This window comes from Anoplolepis gracilipes, chromosome 3 (assembly GCF_047496725.1).
Source record: "Anoplolepis gracilipes chromosome 3, ASM4749672v1, whole genome shotgun sequence".
Classification (NCBI taxonomy): domain Eukaryota; kingdom Metazoa; phylum Arthropoda; class Insecta; order Hymenoptera; family Formicidae; genus Anoplolepis; species Anoplolepis gracilipes.
The window spans coordinates 605,360-630,112 of record NC_132972.1 but is presented as its reverse complement, the minus strand read 5'-3'; the positions used below and the strand labels follow the sequence as shown (position 1 = coordinate 630,112).

At 33.7% G+C, this 24,753-nt stretch overlaps 1 protein-coding gene across 2 annotated transcripts in view; it reads left to right on the top strand.

The window, feature by feature from the left end:
- The window catches only part of LOC140664137 (uncharacterized), a 115,867-nt gene that overhangs the window by 19,214 nt on the left and 71,900 nt on the right, over nt 1-24,753 (top strand). The window lies entirely within an intron of this gene.

Genomic DNA, 24,753 nt, shown 5'->3' with positions numbered 1-24,753 from the left:
AATTTCCCATCCATTAGAAAAACGGAATTTACATATATAAATATATACATATACAGGATATACATGCATATATGATACAAAAATATTTTAAGTACTTATTAAAAAAAAAAAAAAAAAAAAAAAAAAACAGATTTATTACTTTAAAACATAATACTTAAGATTCGGTCAAAATTTCGTGACAATTAAAAATGTTTATTTACATTATTATATATATTTACATAACTGCGATTGAAGTCAATGAAAATATAAATGTGCCGGTTTGAGACTTTTCGCGCAGTTTGTCGTTTAAAATTGTAGCACTATGACGTCATACGAAATTGCGATATCTCTCCGACTTTGTCCTTAGAACGCCATGTGTGGGATTAAAGTTATCGAGGTCGAGGTATCGGATGTTGCCCGCACGGGTCGCTTGGCACGGGCAGAAACGTATGCGGTGTCCGATTAAAAGGAAAAAGGGACGGTTTATCATAGCGTTGAATGCAGTTTCGTGGTGCGCATCGGCGCCCACATTTTCTCGGAGACGTGCACCTGCCGTAGATAAGGAGCCTATCGCGACAGGTTGTAAATGCGGGGCTTGTTGTAGCGGGCAACACCGGCGCGGAACTTCTTTTTCGGAGTCTGCTCGGGCTTGTTGCTGGTTCCGAGCAAATTTACGAAAAAATGATACGGTAAATAAAAGTAGAGAGAGAGAGAGAGAGAGAGAGAGCTGAGCGACTTGTTATATTTTTTTTTAGATGAAAAGTAAAGTCTCGTCAGTAAAAATTAGAGGGTGTTTTAACTTTTAGCGATATATTGATCCGGCAAAAATTGCACACGTCATAGGTCATAGGTTTACAGATATAATGACGTAGTTTTTCAAGGTGAATATATTTTTTGCGTTAAATTACGATGATATTTCGAACGTTACGTAAATTGCTAAGTATTTTAATTTATCGATCAAATTTTCCGCAATGATCAAGCTGTCAATAATAGCTTTCTTCTCACAATCAGTATCATGGAAAAAAAAAATAATACTGCTTAAATTAAAGATATGTGTTTCGTATTTTTATTCGTCGATCAAATTTTCTACAATAACCGAGCTCGTTCATAGCTTTCTTCTCACAACCAGTATAAAAAAATAATACTTAAATTGAAGATATGTGTTTCGTTCGTTGAGAAATTACAGCAGCGGAATGCAACGACGATACAATAATATTACGCGAGATTTCCCCGTAAGGAGTCCTCGATGACAATCGATCCATCACTTGCGAGTAGCGCAGGAGCGTTGTTAGACGAAGAAGAAGATCGCGCAAGCTCGCCGACGAGGCGAGGTGGTTGGATAGCGGATCGCCATGGTTTCGAAATAAACACGATAGTAGACAGGGGGTTGCAGGAAGGCGGAGAGGGGGCGAGGTTGGAGTGTTGCGAAGAAACGTGGGGCGTTAATGCCAAGTTAGGGACCGAATTACAGGGCACACAGGGTACGCGGATGGAAGGAATGCCGGCGCGCGTTACGACGAGCCGGGAGCCGGGTAGCGCCGACGATGAAATCGGAAGTCGGTGCCGTGCCGGGGTATTTATCGACCCCGTTGCCATGCCAGCCCCACGTGTACACAAGACCCACCACCACCACCACCACCACCACCACCACCACCACCCGGTCATCATTATGGATCACGGTAGTCCGGCCGTGCACACGTGCACGCGTCCGCGTGCACCCATCGTTATACCAACACTATCCACTCACACCTGCGTCCGCGACCCGCGTGCCTGCGTGCGTGCGTGCACGCGCGAAATCAGATTGCTGCGGTATTGCCTGAGGTAAGAAAAGCGGCGATTAATCGCTTCGGAAAGACCGCGGTCGCCGCTTTTCCGGGATAGTTGGCATGCGATTCGCCGAATCATCTATTCGCTCGTCCCGAAGTCGATACTGAGAGAATCCATAAAACCTGCCTGTATTTATCGATATTTTTATTCATCTAAATATTTCAAGAAAATGATAACATATGTAGTAAAGTTGAGAGACAAAAATATTGAGAAATATTATAAATTATCAATGAGAAGTAGCAACGATTTAATTTTTTAAATCTCATCTTACATATTACATATTATATGCATAATTCTTAATTAATATGCTGTCTATTAATTAATTAAATTCTATAATTTCATATTTATATAACTATATATATAAGAGAAGTATATATACATAGGAATTTCTGTACGCAAAATTATAGAAAAGGATACGTTAGCAATTGACAGCAATCGATTTTATTGGCTACAAACTGATCGCATTAATGCTATATGACCTCGTATAGGCGGCATCCGGAAATGGGAAATGACGTCAGCAGGTAGAATCGGTGTTACTGCGGAGGTAATTTGAATCGACGGGGAAACGAGAAAAGAATGACAGCAAGTGAGAGATACAGCGAATGGCGGGGGTGTAGTGGGACAATATCTATTCAAAGATTCCAACTAATCGCTATTGCAGCGACGTAGTCGGAACTTTAATTTTGGGGCTCTTTCCCCAGATATTCCATAGATATTTTCAGATATTTCAAGATTTTTAAATATTATAATAAATTAAATTATATAGAATATTGAGATATATTTTTTAAAATTAATTAATTAAATTTTTTAAATTAAAATTTTTTTAATTTGGTATTATTTACTCTGATTTATATGTTTTTATTTATTATTATACGCAAATATAGGCAGAGACGAATTAGTAAGTGTAAGATTTGATATTGTTGTAGATGTATATTTGTTTCACTTCTCATTTACATATCAACGATGTTGAGTGTAACGTATAGACGTTTAGAAGTGCAAATGAAGTCTCGCATCTCCATAACCGTCTCTTTTCCTTTTTGCTTCACAGCTTCACATTTCCGGTATCGATATATCTGCCCGCAGCTATTGTGGTATTGTTATTTATTTGACTTTTTTTGTTAGCAAACTGTGATGCCAAAGGCGTTATCGTTTTTTAGCTCAGCTAACGCGCCCCGTGTTTTGTTCTTTTTACAATAAAAATTGATTGTTTTACTTTATGTAAATATTATTTTTACTATCATATTTTGCAGATCGCGTATTGATTTTTTTAAACTATAGCGAGCTTCGTTTTAAAAACACGTGTTTGTGCGATGACAATAATGATTATTATAATGTTAGACGGCAGTGGAAGGTGAAACGTTGCGAAGATTAATGTTAATTGACGTTAGTACCGATACCGGTGACTGATAAGATCTAGTAGGATACTATCGATTAAATGTAAATTTAATACCTACAATGTGTCCAATTTAATCATTGTAGGAATATATGTATCTTTCAATTTTCACAACTTGAAAATTTCTGCGTATCTCCCAGTTTGCTTTCAGATTAGTGGAAAGTAAGGAAAGTAGAATAATATTGTGTATATTACGGAAGTATTGCAACATACGTTCACCGAGCGTCTCTGTTAGATGTGTTTTGCCCTGTAATTTATCGCGCGTAAATTTATCAAAGTGCTTCAGACCGTACGAGAAAGTTCGATTAGCTCGATATCTTTTTACATTAATAGCAACGTGATGGCTTTAAATTATTTATCCTACCTATATTTTACATTCAATATTTGCAGTCAAAAGACTGCATTCACTTCCTATAGCAAGGGCGCGAAAAACGGGATGGATATAAAACGAGGGGTCAACGCGTCGAGCAGGTGGGTCCATTCGCACCTGATGCTTGCGTCGTTTCCGCCCGGTTGTATTCCAACCGTAAATTTACGATTCCGCTTGTCCGAGGCGTGACCGCTTCAAGTATATTCATTTATAAAACCCACATACTTCAATTGCAATTAAACGTAATTATTATAATTATATGCCGCTAATTGCTCGAGTAACGTTAGATAATAAAGATAGAATTTAATGACGGTTGATGTTGTTGCCAAGTGCAACTAAATCGTAAACCAACTGTTTAACTTGTAAAGCACCGAAATGTATACATTCTTGTTGTAACGTAAAATCTTTCACTCAAAAAAATATTTTGCTAACCTAGATAGATTTCTAGATGTCTCAATTAAAATTTATCGCTACTTTTTCTATCTGTTAGAATTAGACATGTTTTATTGTTTGTCACGTATAGAATTTATAGCAGCGATATTTTAGCAATATCTCTAGAAAATTTAGATCCTATTGTCAAATATTAATCACAAGTATAACTGTCCTTGACAATAGGCCTTAAAAATAGGCATCACAGACAAAATTTCCGCCTAAATTACACTAATAGTACAGATATATAAATTCTGTCTGTGTCATTTAAATTGATTAAGTGGAAAATATATCCAGTATCATAGTATTTGCTAATAATTTATCTGTTTCAGTTAATTTTTTACACCTAGAAAATTTTTGTTCAAGTTGTAAGATCATTTTTTTGAGTATTAAATGTATAGTCGAACGTAATTTTTTCTGAGATTTGCGCGTTGTAAAAAAAAACTCAAATAGTAAAAAGGTAATTAAAAAATATTGCACAAAAAAAAAAAAAAAAAAAAAAAAAAAAGAATGAGAGAGATAATTACATATTGTTATCAAACCCATACATTTTTTCCTTTACCATAAAAAATATTTCATGCATTCAAAAAAATATTTTACTAATGTAGATAGATTTCTAGATGTCTCAATTAAAATTTATCGTTACTTTTTGTATTTGTTAGAATATTATTTGTCACGTATAGAATTTATAGCAGCAATATTTTACACGGTAAAAAATTTTGTGTTAAATTTAACACATTTCTCGTGTCCCAATTTATCTACTCTAATTTTAATGTTAATTTAACAGAAGGCAAATATGTAAACAAATAACACAAATAATATGTAAAAAATTAACACAAAAATGTGAATTAGTGTAAAATTTACTTGTTGTTTTAACTCTTAGAAACGGTGAATATTAACTCAATGCAGAAAAGTTAAAATAACATAACGACAGTATGTTATATTAACATAAGAGTATGTTAAAAATTTCTACACAAGAAAATTTCAACAAAAATACAAAATGTTGTTTATCGTGTAGCAATATCTCTAGAAAATTTAGATCCCATTGCCAAATATTAATCACAAATGTAAATGTATTGTCCTTGACAATAGGCCTTAAAAATAGGCATCGCAGACAAATTTTCCGTCTAAATTACACTAATAGTACAGATATAAATTCTGTCTCTGTCATTTAAATTGATTAAGTGGAAAATATATCCAGTATCACATTATTTGCTAATAATTTATCTGTTTCAGTTAATTTTTTACACCTAGAAATTTCTTGTCAAAGTTTCAAGATCATTTTTTTGAGTGTTAAATGTACAGTCGAACGGAATTTTTTCTAAGATTTGCGCGTTGTAAAAAAAAAACTCAAATAGTAAAAAGGTAATTAAAAAATATTGCACAAAAAAAAAGAAGAAAAAGAAGAGAGAGAGATAATTACGTTTTGTTATCAAACGCATACATCTTTTCCTTTATCATAAAAAAACATATTTCATATCGTTGAAAAATGTTATTCTTTTTCTAAATTTTATTCCTCCGAAGCGACAAAAATGCAGTAAGGTTTTTGTTTGCAAAGGTAAGCACAAATCCAACGATCGATCGCGAATTAAAAGATGCATGTCTCTGACCGATTCGCCGGCTCGAATCACGAAAGAGCTCGGAATAGCACGAACGAGCAGCGCGACGTATTACGTGGGTTCGACGAGCGTAATCGCAAGCGCCGTCGCAGGAAATGTTTCGGATGTCGTGCTCGGCGTAGCTGCTAACCCGCCCGCGGAATTATTAATCACCCTCTGGCGTGCATTACGATATCGTCATTCCATTGTTCGTTCGAGCGAATGACGGAAGCGGAGGAAATGCACGAGTGGTACTCGAGAGATGCGAGAGAGAATTGCTTCTGATGTTTAAAGAAGGAAGAGTGATAATGATGATGAAAATGTACGGAGAAAAATTACATGAGATATTATAAAGCGCACGAAGAATAAACCGTTGAATAGCAACAATTGCAGAATGCTATTAAAAAAAAAAAAAAAAAAAAAAGCGGTTCGACAAGGAAGAAACCGAGAGGGCGAAGCTAGATCTGAATGAAGTAAGCGCGCACACGGCCGTGCTTCCGGTTTCTCTTCCTCTGTCGTTGTCTGTTTTCTTCCACATCTCCCCTCTTCTACCTCGCAACTATTCCTTTCTCTTCTCGTTTCGTCTGCATTAAACCGCTTGCGCCTTGTGCGTGTATCTCTGTATGCGCTTTGATAAATTATTATTTCGCTATCCTATGCTGAGTTGCATTTCTTAAAACTACGCTTAAAACTAATATCACATAATACGAGAGAATCATGAAACGGAAAGAGGAAAATTGTATTCTGTACGGTTTTTTGTGCACAGAATCATATAAAATTATGCCAGGTACGTATCTTTTTCTTGGCTGTGAATACGAGCTTAAAAATGCAAATAAATAAAAGAAATAGATACGAGAATTTTATTCTCTCCCTCTCTCTCTCTCTTTATAATTTCACATAATTTTTATATAAAGTTTATTCATTAAAAAAGATATTTAATGTCAAAATTAAATCGTCGAAGAAGAAATGAACTTTTATTAAATTTTACTGAAATGTATTAACCATGAAAGATGTAAAAATGTCTAGATTTATATTGCAGTGTAAGTTTCTCAAGTGAATTGTTTGTATGCAATTTGTCCACATTGCTGGGAAAATATATTATGGACCTCAATTTTTTTCTCTCTCTCTCTCTCTCTCTTTCTTTCTCTCTCTCTGTCGCTCGTATGTTTAGAAATTCGTCCGATTTTCTTGTAATGATTTCGTTCAGCGATTCGACTATATGCGCCGTCTCGAGTTGCTAGTTCTTTTTTTTAGACTTAATGTAATCTCGAATTGGAGCGTGACTCTTTATAGAAAATTTAACCGAGTAAAAATGTAAATTATTGGATCATTTCGGCTATGTAAGACATGTTCAGCTAATGAGTTAATTATGTTATGTATTCACTAATTCACTCTCGCTTATTTTTTCTCTTGATTTTAGATTTGATAAATGACTAAAATTTTCAGAAAAAACTAAGCTTTACAAACTTTATGAATAAAATAATATATTAAATTAACCTATATCAAATTTATTTGTTATAGTTTGCTTATGTTTTGAATGAAAAGAAATATGAAAAAATATAAACGCAAGTTTATAACATTACATTTACAGTATTAACGACATATGGAAAAATTTCATTTGCAAATTATAAAAAAATTTATTTCTATTTATAGCATAAACATTTTAACTATTAACGTATATAATAGAGCACGCGTAAAGGCAATGCTTATGTTTTATTTTGCTTATTTGTATGCGAAAAATGATTAATAGTCAGAAATAAAACCCACATCACGCGATTAATATTTGGTTATAAATGAGCTTATTTTCACGCATACACGGCCGTCTTAATACACGCGAATAAATGCATGAGGATAGCGGCGCGCGAGGGATCGGCCTACGAATCGATATGCCTTTGCCAAGAAAACGTCACGAAAAAGTCCATCAATCTTTGCGTACACAGGCGTAATCTGGATGGAAATATGTATACAGTCTATACATGTATATGCGCTCGCACGACGGATATTCGATACAAGGCGTAGAGCGTGGCAATTTATTTATGCTTGATACAACGGAAATCAATGACGGAGTTAATCAAGCCGGGTGACCAAACATTATTTTCAGCAATCTTTTTTGATTTTAATGAAATAATCAAGTTGCAATAATTAATAATCAGATGTGTCGCGTTGGTTATTACAACGCGACACATCTGAAATGTCATAAATAATCTTTATCAGTTTATTTAATTACAAAAATAAATTAACAGCATGGATGTGTATAAAATAATAAAAAATAACATTGTAAAAAGGATCTGATAAAATTTCTTTTGAGGAAAAGTCGTTTTGAAATTCAATAGAGAGAATGCTATCTTACTATTATTAAATACATTTTGTCGAGCGTTATAATTAATGCAGTGAAACGAGCCTTCAAATTAATTACCAGAATATAATTTACATTAGTGTTACGAAACGTGACGTAAACGCGACATATTACAAAATCTCCAGATGTTAGTGAAAAGGAGAAGGATAAAACCAAAGTGTCGAAGAGCTTGCAAGCTCATACGCGCGCCACACGACCAATAAATGGATGAGTAAAAAGAGCTTGTCGCGTTTCCAAGAACATTTTGTTCGATCGATACAGCCTACTATTATATACTACCAGTAGATAGACCGTGTTATTATATTCGTCTTTCTCTCTCTGTTGCACACGCGTATCATATATGCGTTTGTTTTGTCGTACATCGTGTGATATAATAATGCTTATTTTATTATTGTAATGCACTTTGATAAACGGAAAAAAACATTTTCACTCTTTTCTCTGTCGATCGCTTTATGACAATAATTTTTATTCGATATTCCATATATAAAGATCGAAATCGCAAAACATTGCATCGATAACGCGATAAGGTTTATTAGATTTTTTAAAATATTTTTCGATAAATTAATAACAATGTCTTGTATTAAATATTTTATGTAATAAGAAAATATGAGTAATATTAAAAAAAAAAGAGTGCATTCAGAATAATGTACGAGAGTAAATTATTTATGCGTATAATATTTTTTTATATATTTTTACATTTTTAAATCTAATAAATCTGGGGTATCAAGTTTAACGATTTCAAAAAATAATTAGAGCATGTCTTTGCGAATTAAAATTTTTTTCTTTATCATAAAATTATATATAAAATCTAAATTCTAAAAAAAGAAGATAAAAAATAATAAATTAAGAACGACATTTAAATCTATAAAAAGCGTATTGTTTTACATTATATTATTAGATTTGATGACATAGAATCGTACTAACGGGAAAACGGATCTACGTTACTTTCCCCGGTCAACGTCAATTTGTAATCTAGGACAAGTTGACGGTTAGGTAAAGGGGCGGTAAGTCGTAGTGGCGCCGGACATTGCTCGGAAAGAATACCACATTATTGCCACATAGTTCTTCTACTACCATGAAAATTAACACAAGCGCTGGGACGATGAATCGATCCATTTAATATATACAGATGTCTACGTACAACGCGCAGTTCAAACATTCCTGGGAACTAATCCGGCTCTACTGCCTAGTTCATTTTTTCTTTATGGCTGTAACAAAGTTCAAGAGATATGTTGCAATAAAACTTGCGCATAATCTTTTATCTCGTTTGTTAGATTGGTTTCATCACGTTATTATATTATCTTTATTTATCAATTGTATTTTTTATATCTATATTATGTGAGATATTCTATACCTTCAATTTTTACATTTACATTTACATTTCTTTTTACATTTAATTGATTTAATTATCAATAAATTATTGGCAAATTTTATAAATTCTATTTACAACGGTAAATTGAACGGCATAATATTGAGAAAAAATATATATACATATATAATTTTATGTATAATAATGTATAATTTTCTGTATTAAAATCTTATAATATAATAAAATATTTAATATTTTTTTTTGATTTGTCAGAATAGTATATATATATGTATGTGTGTGTGTGTGTGTGTGTGTGTGTGTGTGTGTGTGTGTGTGTGTGTGTGTGTGTGTGTGTGTGTGTGTGTGTGTGTGTGTGTGTGTGTGTGTAAGTTTTTCTGACCTTAGGTCTTTGATATTATAAGTAGGATTTCGGAAGGGGATCACAACTCAGATCTTAAAGCTTATCTTGTAACCAGAGTCGAATCACGATTATTATTAACATATCGTAGACTATAATCAAAATAATCGAGATGGAACTTTAGACACGAAGTTTCCTAAGAATCTGTTCAACACTCTCTTTTAGTTCTCGGCTTCTCGGTGGTGAAAACCATCGCCTAAACCAGCCGCGGTAGAAGTTAACTCCTGTTCCTACGTATACGAGTAAACTATTGATCCGTGAGTAGTCACGCGATTCTGTCGTAGAACGCCACTCAAGCCTTTCCTGTGCCTTTTTCCTTCCCTGTATACTCTTTCTCTATCCTTGAACGTCCATCAGAAATTTTTATGTTTCAGACGTTCTTATAAACTAGCCGCTAGTTTTTTCCTTGTCCTTGAAAAAAGTCGTAATCACAGAAATTTCCAGTCTTTCAGCAGCTCTTTATACATAATAATTGATATTTGTCTTTTCATTGTTTCATAAATTTTGCTGCTTAGGATTAATTACTATTTCGATAAAAAAAGAAAAAAAGAGACATAAATTGACAAAGTTAAATAAAAGCAAATTAAACACGCCCAGACTTAATTATGTAAATATTTTTTCAGCGATATAAAGCTTAACGCTTTGATATGTCAGTCGCGAAATCGTCCGGTTGGTTATCCAATTAAGTCTCTGAAACAGGAAGAGTTGAGGTGTGGACAGGACGCAATATATCGGACCAGGAATAACCTTACCCTTTTATTTCATTCACCGCACCACTCTCCCTTCCTCGCGGAGAGTGTCACGAGGCCTCGCCCGACGTACACCACCACTACCATCACTGGCGAACGACCACCTTCGCCGACTCCGCCGACTTTGCCAACGCCATCATCACCTTCTCGTCCTACCTCCACCCTTAACTCACCCCATTTCCCTCGCTTTATCACCTGCCATCACCGGCCAGCTCGCGCAATATATACCTACCTACCTACGACGGCGCGCCTCGGTTAGGTCTTATCGGTAATGGTCCTATTTTTGGAATCTCCGCCCATTCTTTGCGTGACCCACCTCCGCGGCGGCCCCCCTCTCGGTTTACAACCCCTCGAATGAGGGGTTCAGCCGGATCCTCGTGAGTGGCGGCGCGTGAGGAGACACAGCGGGGTGTCCTTTTTCGTGAATTAAAAGGGCGTTTGCCATATAGTCGTTGAAAGAAGTTTACGTGACAATAATCCTCTGTAGGATATGCGGTTAGGTTTCTTCCAGATTTTGGATTATTATCCGACATTGGAAGATATATCGGACATGTATCTCACAGGAGAGGAGGTAGCGGTGGATGTCAAATTATAGGGCATACTTGCTTTTCTTTTATCCCTTAGGCTAGGCAATACTTATTATAAGAAAAGAATACGACCGGATGCTTGGTCTCCTCGATTTCTCTGAAAGGGAAAGAGATTTGAATTAGCGTTGCTTTGAGGCGGAGGGTTGGTTGGCGTGACTCGGTTCACGGATCGATAAACAGACCGGAGGTTCCCGACTAACCAGTCTCGGGTCACGAGAATATTATTAAGCGTGCCGGTGCTTTTCCGACGACGAGCCAAGCGGATCCGAGCGATTCGACTTTTATCGCTAACTTCGTCTCACGTCCCAAGAAAACTGTTGAAACGCCTTTTCAAGCTGCATTCACTCAAATTCTTGCAAAGTCTCTACTTATGATAATATGACATTGTTATCATCATCATATCTATTATTGTGCATTTATCAATATTCATAAATTGATATTGAAGAAAGAAGTAAAAAATGATGAAAAAAGGTGAACGAAAAAATATTTGTACCATTTACGTGCGGAATACGCGAGAAAAAAAAACATATTTTCTCAACTTAATTAAATTCTCACTAACAAAATTAAAAAATTTTCTTGTAAATGACAGTTTTCATAAAGTCTAGTAAAATTTTAAATAATTTCGTTTTGCATTTTTTTTCTTACAATGCCAGCGAGTTTTAATTTATTTATTATTTATTAATGACACTTTTAATATTTGTTGCATTCTCCAAAGTTACAATTATCGCAGTGTTTTTTATAAAATCAAATGGATAATTCTGTGATCGTGAACGTTATGTTTTGAGGAAGTAAAAACGAGGAGAAGCTCGATCATTTCGGTTACAAAGAAAGTAGGGATGAGGATAAAGGTGAAAATATATACACCTTGTGTGCATAAGCGCCATATGTCGTGCGGTCATTCATGTCCACGTATGTCCCACGTAACTTTTTCTACATATACACTACACGTGGACATTTACGTAGAGCATTCGAATAAAGTGCACGTTTGACCTGGTCTACGTACGAGAACCATCTACCTTCCAATCGGCTATAAGCGCCAAGCGGTGCCGAGACGAGAATTGCTCGTAAGATAGATATTAAGAGGGCTATCTTTCTGCCCAGTGCTGGTAAAATGTCCATTAAATTGGAAAAATTGCACTTCTAACGAGTAAAGTGCTCCACTAAATCTAGCAAAGCTAACAAGGAGATATACAAAATGTCTAACTATTTATATCTTTCATTGAACTGTTGTGTAAGTGCGTGTGTACGTGCGCGTGCCTATGTAAAATATCTGCTTACATATTTAATAAATTTATTAAAAATTTTTTTTTTTATAAACTTATAATAAAAGAAAAATAATATCATTTGATTTAGATCAATTTTGCAAATTTACAGAATCATTTGTTTTCTCAATTACGCAAGATTTTGAAATAACGCCAGCATAAATAATACAATGTAAAATAAAATATTAAGAAAGTTTTGATATAAAAGTAATATTTTAGAGTTGACAAACTTGATTCAAGTAAGTTAATTTGTTACTATATGCGAAAAAAATTTAATAGCGAAAAGTGCGAAAGAAAATCGATAAGAGGATGAAGTCAATTGCCACATAATAATTGATTTTATTCCTAAACAAAATTTTTTTCATGTTATTCTAGCGAAATTAGAAATGTTTGCTAGGTTGAATGATCTTCTTGTTGACTTATGGATGCATTTCTACCAGCGAGCAAAAAGACCTAATGACAAAGAAATCGATACACGACGTTCATTTATCTAAAGGGACAGAAGGTAGCAATAACCGGCATAAAAGCTCTTTTATTTAGCGAATTATTGTTTCAGCTTTCCAACTGATATATTAGCAAAGTTTACATTTTTATTCAAACTAAATATAGAGTTAAAATCTCTTTTCTCTTGTAATGAGAAATAGCTTTTATATAATTGCCACACTATATTTGACACTCAAAATATCTGTGAATTAAGTTTGACGAGTTCTTCAACGAAGTACCTCTTTATTGCAACTACCAGAGCTGCACCAGTAAATTGCAACTTGTGCTTCATAATATCCCGGAACTATTAATTTTCTTTTCAATTACTAATTATCATCAACTATCGCAATGTTGCGTCTTGTATAATGTTTGTATGCTTGCAATTTTGTTGGAATGCGGATGTTTCTCAATTTATCGATGTAGCTACATATCTTTATTGACGATCGAAATGCCCTGCATTTTTATTCTTCGCATGAAAATTGTCACGGTTATGGTTTTTGTTATATTTCCAGGTAAAGAAATTGTACGATTGAATTTGTCTGTTTGCAATAGAGGTAGCGTCATAAAAAAAAATAATAAAAGCAGGTATCAAATTTACATCTAATTGTTTTTAAAAGTTTGCAGATTGTCACGCAATAAATCATCTTTTATCTTGGCATATTGATTACGTGCATTCGATAAGTATGTTAATAAGTTAAACTACTACGATTAAATCGATAAATCAATCTAACTAGCACATATTTCTCTTTGCATGTTTTATCTTTAATGTTTGTAAATAGGCAAGATATGTGTTGCCATTGAAAATACACTTGTTATCGTAAATATGTAAATTTAAGAATTTATTTTGATAATATTGCTCTCTTATTTTAAAAAATTTCTCACGAGAGACATTTTCTACTATTTGTAAAAAATTAGTTGCTGCTTTTTTTGACATAAAATTAGCATTTCAATTAGGCGGATATATATAATGTTAAAATAACTTCTCCCTTTGAAGATAATTTATATCGTATTCAAATGCGAGTTGACAAAAGAAGGATAAATCTACTGTTCCTGCAGACGATGAAAGAAAATTCCATCCGCAATGCGGTCGAGGGACATCTGCGAAATTATGCCTGACCGATCGGCGATTTTTTTGAAGCAGCTTACTTTAAAAGTCACGCGATACAATGTCGTGATCCTCGCGCTTTCAAAAGGCTCTTGCGGTTTAATTCAATAGCCGGTACGATAACCGTCACTGCCAAAGTTATTCCATACATATATTCATGTAATATCGAAAAAATATTAAATGGTTATAGAAAAGTTGTTTTTTTTTTTAAGTATTACATATAATCAATAATAATATTATTATATAAAAATATACATTCAAACACACAATTTTTCTATACATAATACGATTTAAAGAATTATTAAGATAAGAATTAAATTATTTTTTCAAATTTTTTTAAACATACACAAGTGAATAAAATATTATTTAAAAATATTCTTCTTCTCATTCCAAAATGTTTATGTTTAATACTTATAATCTTTTTACAACTTTTCCAGACGAATAAAAAAAAAATAAACAATTGGTTTGCTCTAGTAGATAATTGTCTCTTCAATATACGGATGACAGCCGTTGAATTTGATCTGTTTCCATTATGTGCCGAATACTAAAACCCTAGATTTTTGATCGTGCGTCGAGATCGAATCGGCAGTCAAAGTACGCCGAGTCTAGCACGGCGAAGACGTGGACGTCGTCGGCGAAGCTTGGTTTTGGTAGCTGGTAGCCGCAGTGCTGGCGCAGCGCCCTGACCTCAAAACACCGGCATGGATCGATAGAAAACTTCCTTCCTACGCTTTGCGCCACGTTCGCCGTGCAGACTTGGCGAACTTCACGGTAGGACCGACGGAGCCGCAAGAAGATGAATATTGTGCGATGAAACTTGAGAGACACGTGCTTAGCCGACGAAGATTAGCGAGGCAGAGAAAGTATCAATGGGAAGATGGCCTAGGAAAATTTACGTCACACACTCGCGTGAACTTTATTAATCCTTAAATCACTGTCGGCGCATATAATTCTGTGACGCAAATGATCCTGCGTCAGCCTTTCCATTCTTGGTCGTCAACCGTTGAAAAAAGTATCTAATAATAAATTTAAAGCTTTTAGAGAGGAGAACATATCTTGTTAATGATTAATAGCTTCTTTCTCAGTTGCTTATCAAGTTTGCTTATTACATGTTTATATTATTATGTCAAGTCATTCAGTTAATTAAATCGATGAAATTTAATTAGTTTGAAGTACTAATGGGACATTAATATTATATTCATTTTGCTTTTTTAACTATTGATTTGATTTTTTTTACAACGTTTTTTAACGTCGGTTTTAATATACTTTGTATAATCTGTCAAAGTAACCATTCATTGATTTGACTAGGTAGCAATCGATATTGTAATAATTTCACGCGAATCGATATTTATTCGGACAAGGTCGCAAAGTCTTTCTTCAAGAAGATCATCGACCTCTCTCTTATTCTTGACACTCTCACGGTCTTTCGATCCTTTCGCGCTCGTTGCCGAAGAGAATCCACGTGCTGCTGGCGAAGACATGATTTTTCATTCCCGCCGCTACATAATGACGGTGAGGTGTCCGTTATTTAAACGCATGTTGGTTGGGTTATACCTGGTGGTGTTTCCTATGTATTCTTTCCGCCAAAGGTTCATGTCTCGAAAGAGACACACGACGATAACAGCGCATCTCCAGTTGTTTTATTACAGCTCACGCGACAATGAGACGACACCGTTGTTTACGAGGTGTCAATATTATGTTTTCTTTATATGATGTGTCTCTTTGCTTGAAGTGTAATCAGTGACCGCCATCTATTTCTTTTTTTTCTAATTTATGAAAAAAAGTATCTCTTCTTATACTCTTAGATTTTGTATTGCAAATTATATATATTCATCTCTTTTTCAGCAAATAAATAAATAGATAGTTGATCAATGTAGAAAAAATTTCTAATTAAGCTCATGAAAGATATTGAAATTTCTCTAAAACTTGAACTTAAAATAATTTATCGAAACAATTATGAATGACGAAACTTAATCTCTAGTATTGTAATATTATCGTTTTAGTCATCACCATAAATATTATACGTATTGTCGTGCAGAATGTAAAGTAGTATATATAAATATTATTATTATCAATTCCGTGTTACTCGCCAGGTGTCTTGAACGAATATTATTCCATTGCTAAGGATGTTTTCGCGCACAAACTCGCTCCTGCGAAATATATAAGTACTGCCGATCGATATTTCTGCATGTCCATACAGAAACGGATGATAGGCAAGCGGTGACAACGAAATACGCTCGTTTTATTAAGGCGTGTGTGCGGGGCCGTGAGGTACGACTTCCTCCTGGTTTACGAGGTGTCGATACCGTGTAAACGCATATAAAGCGGGTTTACTTTGCTCGCATACACACACACATGTGTTACACGGACGGTCCTTGTACGATCGAAGAGGCGCGCAGCACCAAAGTGGAAAAAGTAAGATATATAGAAGGACGAAGACTTATCGCTCGCTTATTGCGCGACAGAACTTTACGACACAATGCGATGGCACTTGCAGATTTCGTCTTTCTTGGCTCTTATACTTGTTGCTCATGTGGCATTATTATAGATTAGAATAATCTAAAAGTACAGAATTTTTCTTCAATAAAAAGTTTGATTGTGTGCGTGTGTATTGTCTTCGTTTTCGTAAAAATAAATTTTATAATATCTAAGTTTGTCACAATTTCTTGCAAGAGTTAAAACAATTTAAAATTTTCTAAAAAATATAAAAAGTACGTTCGGACAAATGAGTGTATTTATTTTTTGATGTATTATTAATATAGTAAAATAAAAAACTGAGCTATTTTATTTGACAAATAATAAACTTCTGAATTGCCAGAAAAATTTTTACGCCACATCTTTGACATATATGGCATATATATGGCATATATATGATGGATTTTAAAATATTCAGTCAATTTAAGAATATACAGGGTGTCCTGTAATCGGTGAAAAATCTGCTAATAGCAGATTCTTGAGAGATTTATTTGAAGTCAATTTTTCCTCAGCGAAACTGTCGAGACATTAATAATTTCCGAGTTATAAGCGATTGAGAAAGGAGACGCTTTTCGCAAACTAAACTTTTTGGAGTTAAAAAACTACCAAAACTATATTCTTCAGTTAATTTCAGATAGAGTTTACTCTAATATAATTTTAATTTAAAGATATATAATAATAAAAATTGGAAATTGGCAAAAAATGATGACGTCTCTCGATATTTTCGCTAAGGAAAAATCGACTTCAAATGAGCTCAAGAATCTGCTATTAGCAGGTTTTTCACCTATTACAGGACACCCTGTATATGCATGTTTATAATGTATATAAAATAATTTTGGAAAAATATATTAACTGAGAAAAAATTATTTCTATAATGTGACGCAGTTTTAATCTTCAAAATCCATCGTGAAAAATAAACTATTAAATTTTTTGCAAATGACGTCTATTCTTAGCCTGAACGAGCATTGTAGTATGTGTCGTTGGCATTTTAACGAATTATCAACGGTTACCCTTTTGCATTATTCGATCGGGGGGGGCTGCCTGTGGTCGCTATAAGGGTTCGTTGGCATTTAAATGACGAAAGATGCCACGACCTGCACGAAACGTCATCTGTTATTACCGCGCATGTTATAGTACGAATTTTAATATTAATTCTCTTGTGCCATTGCTTTCATTCTTCTCTTGCTATTCATGCTACTATGTTTCTTTTCATATAAGAAGAAACTGCGTCTTTTTTCGAGTTTCCTTATATAGAATTTATATAACGTCGCTGCATGTCTAGAATAAATTTAAATTTTAAATCCTTGATTCCACTTTTCGCGTGGGTTGGTTTAGATTCTTACAAAACTTTCTCTTAAATCTCAATATGTATAAAAAATACTTGCCTCATTTTTTTTTATGTATTTTTCTATCTCTTCTCGTTAAATCCAAATACAAAGAGAATCAAGATACAAGAATCTCGTGCACAAATATTTGCCGCTGAGTAATGTTTGTTTAGAGTGCACACCTCGGCACTTTTACTTTCTCCTTCTCTTTTGCTTCTTGCAAAATATTATGATAATGAAGCACTCATAGATGTGTATGCAGAATATAAACGGCTTTTTTTTTTATTAATATCCGACCTATAATAATAAATAATGTACTTGCAGATGCAAAAAGGTGAAGGATTTATGAGTGATTTGCTAATGATGCTATTACATGTATATACATTATCACATGAAATTATTATCTACAGTTCACACGCCGCTAAAACAATCGTTAATAGATATCTCATAACAACAGGTATAAGATATAAAAATATACAATATTTATAACGGATAGTGTTGTATTTAGATACACATCTGAATAATAATGTTGAAGTTTTATATTTATTGGGCTAGTCGTTTGTAGAGAAGAATTTAGATGTCTTGATTAAAATAAACGTACAGGATATAAAATTTAAAGAAGATATTTACTTACCTTTTTCACTCTGTAATTATAACGCAATTGCGTGATACAGCGTATTAAACGTTTTTCATTGTAAATACGTCAAGTTAAAACATGTAGCACCCATTTTCTGCGACACTGATAAAGTATTAATAATACAGATATATCTCTTTGGTAGACCCCAACTTTTATGGTTACGCGTCCTCGTGACATTGCTGGCTCCGACAAAATCAGGATGAAGAGTAGGTCGGACCAGGTTAATGTCGAGACGTCTAGGTCAAGGAGTGGTCACTGGTCTCGATCGCTCGTTTATCTCGACAGTTGCGACCTACTTGGAACTACCGGTAATGTTAATGTCGTTATTCTCAGAGCGATGACATTGGCCGCACGATAGGCTTTCCTCCTTGTCCTTCTCGTTTTTGGAAACAAAAAAATGTGTCAATTTTTTTTTTTTTTTTTTTTTTTTTTTGACAAGATAATCGTTCGCGATAAAAAATGATGGATCGATTTTTTTGGAAGATAGAGATCGAAAATGACGCGTTAAAGATCAAGTTTTTCAAGCCAAGTGACCCCAGTGGTCTTTCTCTTATCTGATCAAACAGACGGCGACTAGCTTTACTTCCGTTTGCAGATAAATGCGAGAAATAAATTGTGAACCGTACATTTGCATGGTCTCCTTTAACAAAATCAACCGCCTCGCGTGCTAACGGACACGTTCGCGCGTTCCTGGAAGCCGGTTGTACAGACGGACACGCTAATGCAGGCCCTGCAATTGCAAGAAAATATTTCTGTCTGTTACTGTTAACCTTCCTGCTTTTTCTAAGAATACATATATCTAGCTTGTGATAAACTTCTTACAACGATAAGTGTGCGATGTATACATGCATCATGAAACATGACTTTGTTGGCTGTTAAAAAAAAAGATGAATACGTTAGAAAATAGAATAAAAAAAAAAAAAAAAATGTATTTTATTGAAATTAGACATATAAAACAAATTTTAATATTTTATAAAAATTATAAATCCAATACCTGTTTTTTTTTTTTTTTTTTTTTTTTTTCATGTAGAGATTAAGAACTCGCAACTTGTTGTAAGATTAATAACCAACTGTTTTTATTCCGTCTATTTTTTACTGGGGATACATGTGCACGAAGGTTTACACGAAATGAAAGCTAATGTCGATCTAGCGATTGCGCGACGTTTACATGCGGCCAAGGGTAAAAGAGTGAGTGTAAAAGGGGGATGGTAGTTACAATGCAACGATATGGCTCGTCAAGATCGTTGGTAACGATTAGACACGGGGTCGTAATGTGCTGGCACGTTTAACGTCCACTATACGTTGTTATTACCGCTTATTATTTGTCCATCGTCCGGTAGACGATGCACTCACATTGGATATGACAATGACAGGGGTGGCATTTGATGGCGTTGTTTACACTGGGGAACGCTGCGTGACACCAGCTCAGCAACGAAGAACTTTAATTATCATTATTCTTGCAAAAACATTTTCTCCTATCGATTAGAAGATCCGATCTACTAACGATCGTTATCGTGCAATTAGATAGACACTTGAGTAAAGTCAAGTGAAGATGCGGTATAATGTACGCTTTCAATGTTTTCTTACTAACTATTAACTGTTGTAAATTATTAATTGGTTCTCTCTGTTTTAAACGAAATGTGTCGAAAAATCGAACGAGTAGAAGACGCGACGCAGTTGTCGTAAAACTCCGACTTTAAAACGACGGAAATTACATAACGTTCGTAACGATGACTCGAAAGACGTCGCCGGCGCAGAAATCGAAGCAGGAGGATTTCTTCCCGTGACGCAGCTGATTTTACAACAGGCCTCCCTTCTCCGCGATTGCATTAGAATGCTCGCTCGTAGATTAAACAACGCTAATGATCCGTATCGCGATCCCGTTAGGACTCACTCGCCTCCTCCGTCGTCTTCTGCTTCCGCTTCACGCGTGTAGCCGGGAGAAACCTTTGCCACGGGAAAGCTCTACACATCGTTTTACAGCTTGTTCCGTTGATAATCAATGAATTTATCCTGTTTTATATTTTATTTCAACAAATTTTCGATAGAGAAAGTTTTTATAACAAAAGATTGACTTCAGAGATGATAGTCATAAAAAGACAAATAAACAGTCACACAGAATGTTTAAACTCTATATATTTAAACATTATAGATAAATTGCCGAAAATCTAAACAACTTGAAAGACTTGGTTTGTTATTATTCATGATTTTAAAGATATAACTGTCGATTCTTTTATCATTATCGTAAGATCAGTCCATCGTTAAACATCTTTATAGTTAAGAAATTTTGCACCAATTATGTAAGTTACAATTTAATACACTGTCTCTTCTAAAAATTTTTTTTATTAACTAGTGAAATTGTGAGTTGATTTTGAATTATTTCAATACAGGTTTCTCCTCCAACCTATTATTTTTATTTTTAATTTGACGAGTCAACCTATGTGTCACTTCTTGGCCTATTAACCAAAGGAAGAACACATAAACTCAACAATTTCTTATAATCAAACTTTATGTTTAATTTTAACCGATTGATTAAATAATGATGTTTAACTTTTCCTAAAGTTTCGTGTAACTATTTACTTGCGTCATTTAATGATAAGTTAATGTACAGTTATATGGCTTAAATCCGTGCTTTTTTTCTCATCTGTTTTTGTACTTTTGCGCTAAAGAAGGTCATAAAATTGACCGACACGTACGTTAGGATAATAGATTAAATTGTTACTTATTGTTAGAATAAAATTTTTGCGCACTAATTACAGCGGTTGCTCTTACTCGTCATTTTTCTAACTTAATTTTATATCTTTTAAAAAGCTTATATATTATATTTAAATTATTTAAAAAAGTTTTACTTATCAATTAAGGACCTAATTTAGAGAGTCAAAATAATCGACTTTTTTCTACATTTTTGGAAAGTATAATCTCTAAGAATATACCTATGCCTTTTAAATTTTATTGAAAAATTTGTCACATTGACGGAGGTATAAGTAATGAATAAAGTAACGCGCGGGTCTTCAAATGGGTGTGCAAAACTTTAAATGTGCTTCTCTTATAATACTGTTTTCAAAGTTGATATGACGGATATCTTGAAAATTAATAGCTCAAATAACTTGAATTTTTTTTAAATAAAAGAAAATACTTTCTTTTACGGGATACTAAACCTAAATAGAATATAAAAAATTAATAATTAACATTTCTCTGAATTTCAAGAAATGAATAAATTTCAACAAAATTGAAATATCTGTTTTAAAATAACACTACTTTTTATTTTTTTTCAATTTTCTCTAAATTAACTGAAATTAGATTTAATATCCTATAAATATTCTACGGAATAAAATTAAATTATCGAGTTTGAATAATCTCTGAGAAAATTTGAAATCCACTTAAATTATACAAGAGTTGAAGGAAAAAAATGTTTAAAAGTCATTTAAACAAATCTAAAAGATCTAAAAGGTCTGAAATAAAAATCAAGACATTTTCCAAGAAGTCTTTGACATTTGATTTTGTTGAAGAAAGAGAATACAAAAATTACAAGATGTATAGTTACATATATGTAGAATATAATAAAATTATGGCGAAAATAAATCACACGCTTGTAAAGTTACATGACGAATTTGCTATTAGGATAAGACGCGGAACGGGAATAACTTAGTAGTCGCTAACGACTAATTATGCACCTAATTGCGCAACGCATTAAAACGCTCGGAGAAAAAAAGAGTAATGATAATAATAATAATAATGCAATTACGAATTACCCGGAGAAAGCAATTACGTCCGGCGCAATTACAACGACGCGCTCGTTACAACGTTAACAACCGATGTTGTAATACGATAGATTACCGCGCGGCCGCGCAAATGGAAAAGTGTCTTGGAACTTGTCAGAGCTTTCCGGCCGTAGGGCCTTACGATTAATTACAAATAATTAGCGGATAATTTCGTGGTGAACGAGATAACGGTACAAGGGCGTACGCGCCGCGTATCGGCTATTGTTTGTGCGTGTAAACCCGCAGACGCATTGTTGTGGTGCATCCTGCCGACTAGTCGATCTCGTTGCCTTCTCTTTCCGTCCTTCCTGATTGATGCATCGATCCATCTTTTCAAATGAATAAAAAGAGGCTACATGTTTTCGCGATCGATAAAATGTTGCGCGACTGTATATGATATACGATATATGTGTTTTTTTTGTATTTTTGTGTATACAAAGTGTTGCTAAACATGTGTGAAAAATTTTGTTCACTAATTACAGCGTTTGCTCTTACTCGTCATTTTTCTAATTTAATTTTATATCTTTTAAAAAGCTTATATATTATATTTAAATTATTTAAAAAAGTTTTACTTATCAATTAAGGATCTAATTTAGAGAGTCAAAATAATCGACTTTTTTCTACATTTTTTGAAAGTATAATCTCTAAGAATATACCTATGTCTTTTAAATTTTATTAAAAAATTTGTCACATTGACGGAGGTATAAGTAATGAATAAAGTAGCTCGCAGGTCTTCAAATGGGTGTGCAAAACTTTAAATGTGCTTTTCTTATAATACTGTTTTCAAAGTTGATATGACGGATGTCTTGAAAATTAATAGCTCAAATAACTTGAATTTTTTTAAGTAAAAGACGTTTAAATAAAGGACGTGATTATTTGGATAATTTCTTGAAAAAAAGTTTATATTCACCACTGTTTTAAACGACATAATTTTCAAGTTACAAAAACCCCTCTCTTTAAAATGGTACATATTATTTACATATTACTTCTCTCTTCTCCGAGATGCTGATTGGTTGTCTCGATGTCTCGTTGTTAAGTGCGTTATTGCTTCGCGCGTGTCGTCTGCAGCTGTCAAATTTTGACAGTTTATGTGACTTATAAAAAAATTAAATTAAAGAAAAGTTAAAAAAAAGAAAACGAAGAAGAGAAAAAAAAGACATAAGAAAAGTACATATATATTATATATGCATATGTATTGTACATGATGGACCTATGTAGAAACTTTTCCTATGATATTATATGTATATTTAATATGTAATTTATATTTGTGTAATTAATAGAAAAAAGAAGATATGGAAGAAAGAAGGAGAAGGAATGTAATATTAAATAAAGAAAGAGAAAGAGAGAGAAAAAAAGAAAAAGAAAAAAAGGATGCTTTCTTAAAGCCAACTGTAAATATTAAAATTAAATATTCAACAATCAATTAGCATCGTGAAAAAGAAACTTTAACGCTTAACCTAAACACAATACTAACCATACAACACGATATAAAAACTAAACTAAACAAAAATTATAAGAATTGTTAGAAATCACTACCTTCGGTCATGATACATGAATCTGATCTTCTTTTCATTGACGAATAAATTCAAAAATACCATATTTAATATTTTCAATCAGAGTAGCATAAATTAAGAATTTGAAGTGACTCCAAAAAAAAAAAAAAAAATTCAATTTAATTCTGAGGACCAAAGGGGCCAAAATTAAAGTTCAGCTTTTTAGAATTTTAACATCCAGGATCTCGAAAACTATTGTTTTAGAATATTAATATACATAAATGTTTCTTCAAGAAATTGCCGAAAAATGATCTGTCGAATTTTTTCGCACACGTTCAGGAACATCCTGCATAACGCGTTTACCGCTATCTAAACCGTATTTACTGTCGCGGCAAACCCGGTTTAAGCGAATGATTCACGTCGCGGGAAAGTGCCGGTATCATGTACGAGATGCATCTCTTGTTCTTCTTGTGAGTCGTAGTACCTCGTAGTACCTCGCTCTCGGCTCTTATTGTTTCTCCTCGGTGTGTGATCGCGCCGATAATGCTTCGTAATTCGCACGCTCTTGACGACGATGCGATGTCGCGGTACTCCCGGCGCGGCGCGGCGCCGCGGTAATGACCGCGCGTCGTAATTGTTTTAAATGCCAACGAGGCGTTTACGCGAAAGTGCTATGAGTGTGTGAAATTAGAGGAAGTATGTAACCTTTTCAATTGTGTCTGAGTAAAGATGAGAAGATCAAACTTTGCGAATGCTAATTAATTTAATTATACTAACAATAAGTATAATTGATTGACTTAATATTATACAACGATTGACAATAAACTTGATAATGAATTTTGTAAAGTACATACAAGTGTATTTGTTTTAAAACTCTAGTCTTGCTTTTAACTACATTGTATTTTTCAATTTAACAAAAACACTTTTTATCTTTTTCTACTATTTGAACTTACGACAGGACTTTTTTTACGACGTGATTCTTTCGACGGTAATTTCTTGAAAAAAAAATTTAGATTCACCACTGTCCTAAACGACATAATTTTCGAGTTACACAATATTGAAAAAATTCGATTTTAAAAAATATATTTTGACAAAAATGAAATTAAACCAAAATTATAAGATTATACCTTCAGTCATGATACATGAATCTGTTTTTCTTTCCATCGACGAATAAATTCAAAATTAACCGATTGTCTA